Source organism: Anomaloglossus baeobatrachus, unplaced genomic scaffold, assembly GCF_048569485.1.
Source record: "Anomaloglossus baeobatrachus isolate aAnoBae1 unplaced genomic scaffold, aAnoBae1.hap1 Scaffold_91, whole genome shotgun sequence".
Classification (NCBI taxonomy): domain Eukaryota; kingdom Metazoa; phylum Chordata; class Amphibia; order Anura; family Aromobatidae; genus Anomaloglossus; species Anomaloglossus baeobatrachus.
In genome coordinates, this window is record NW_027445305.1 from 238,439 (window position 1) to 240,804 (window position 2,366).

Consider the following 2,366-nt stretch of genomic DNA (forward strand, 5'->3'; position numbering starts at 1 on the left):
TTGATCCCTGGAAAAACCCTCGCTGTCTCCGGGATTGGAGGCACTGACCCGGCGCTGCCTGTTGCTGACATTTATGTGGACTGGGGCGCAGGGCGGGGGGTGAGGGAGGTGGGGGTAACTGATCGGATCCCTGCAAACGTGCTACTTGGGACAGATTTGGGGCAGATAACCTCCCAGTTTGGGCCCCCCCCAAGGGCTGAACCTTCAGCCCGTACTGACATGACTCCTAACAATGTTAATGTGTTATCTATGAATGATGTAAGGGAGGAGGGAGTGAACTCTGATATTTCTGCTTGCATAGACACCATAGACACACACACAGCTGAAGCTGTGACAGGGGAGGGGGTCAGAGAAAGGTGTGACAATGCCTCTACAAGTAACCAGCCAGTGAGCTGGGATCTGTTGCCCTCTGCAGGGATAAGCAGAGAGCAGGGTGCTGCAGGGGGAGGACCAGTGTGTGGGGTGGGGGCTACCACAGCAAATGTGGGGTCCCCAGAGATTTCACAGCGGGGTTCTGTTGCTGCAGGAGGGGAACAGGCAGGTGAGATTGGGGCCGGTCCAGGAGCGGAAGTGCTCCCAGGTAAGATCTCGGTGCATGGTTCCCCCACAACCGGGGTGTCAGGAAGCCAGGTAGGTCTGCCTGAACCGGCGACTTGGTCAGGAACGGAGGAGGAGCAGGCACGACCCACGGTCGCAGCGGCTGTGGCCGCTGTCACCCGCAGTGGGAGTGCTGGAAGCCAAGGGGCCTCCCGGAGGTCCGATAGCTCTTCCCCTTCTGACCAAGTGGCAGCCGAGTCAGGTGGAGGCCAGGACACAGGTCCCGGGGTACTGACTGAAGATGTGACAGTCTCGTCGATTCTGGCCACATCTAGTCAGGGGTTCCAGGCAGCGTTAGAAGCTGACGACAGCCTGAAAGCTCTTAAGGAGCAGGCGGCACAGCCTCCCTCGGACTCGGACCCGGAGCGAGTGGTCTGGGACCAAGGACGGCTGTACCGGGCCACGGTCCAGCAGGGTTCACCGGAGGCGTGGCCCAGGGACCGACAGTTGGTGGTACCCTATCCGTTCCGGACGGAGTTGTTGCGGATCGCACATGAGATTCCGATGGCCGGACACCTAGGGATCGCTAAGACCAAGGCCAGGTTAAACCAGCATTTCTACTGGCCAAAAATGGGGGCCGATGTGGCTGCCTACTGCCGTTCGTGTGAAACCTGTCAGAGAGTGGGGAAGGCGGGGCCACGCCCCAAAGCCCCACTGGTATCTCTGCCAATCATCGATGAGCCTTTCAGGAGGGTGGCTGTGGATCTGTTCGGCCCGCTGGCCATCCCCAGCAGCTCCGGGAAACGCTTCATACTGACGGTAGTGGACTATGCCACCCGGTACCCAGAAGCAGTGGCCTTGTCGTCCATTCGGGCTGACAAGGTGGCCACCGCATTGCTGGAGATTTTCTCCCGAGTGGGTTTTCCCCAGGAAATGCTCACTGACCGGGGGACCCAATTCATGTCCCAGCTGATGGAGGCCCTCTGTAAGCAAGTCCAGGTGCGACATCTGGTGGCCAGCCCGTACCATCCACAGACTAATGGCCTGTGCGAGCGGTTCAATGGCACCTTAAAGCAGATGCTTAAGATGTTGGTCGACTCCCATGGGCGTGACTGGGAGCGGTATCTCCCACACCTGTTATTTGCTTACCGGGAGGTTCCACAGGCCTCAACAGGATTCTCACCGTTTGAGCTCCTGTACGGGCGACGTGTGCGGGGCCCCCTGGCTCTGGTGAAAGAGGCTTGGGAAGGGGATTTGGCCACCCCTGGAGTGTCGGTTATCGAGTATGTCATGCGCTTCCGGGACAAAATGCAGGCCTTGACGCAACTGGTACACGACAATATGGCTCAAGCCCAGGCCGATCAGAAGCGTTGGTACGACCAGAACGCTTGTGAGAGGACCTACCAAGTGGGTCAAAAGGTGTGGGTACTGGTCCCCGTACCACAGGACAAGCTTCAGGCAGCCTGGGAAGGCCCATACCTCGTGTACCAGCAGCTCAACCCTGTAACGTACCTGGTCACCCTGGACCCTGCCCGTGGAAGGCGGAAGCCCTTCCATGTGAACATGATGAAGGCACATCATGAGCGGGAGGCATGTGCGCTCCCCGTGTGCAACCTGCCCGAGGAGGGAGAAGCGGAAACCCTCCTGGATATGCTAGCCCAGGTTAGGGCAGGCGGATCCATTGAGGATGTGGAGGTTGGCCACCAGCTCTTGGAGGACCAACGGTCCCAGCTGTGGGCCACCCTACACCCCTTCCGGGGGTTGTTTACCAACCAGCCCGGAAGGACTGACTTGGCTGTCCATCACGTGGACACTGGGGATCATCCCCC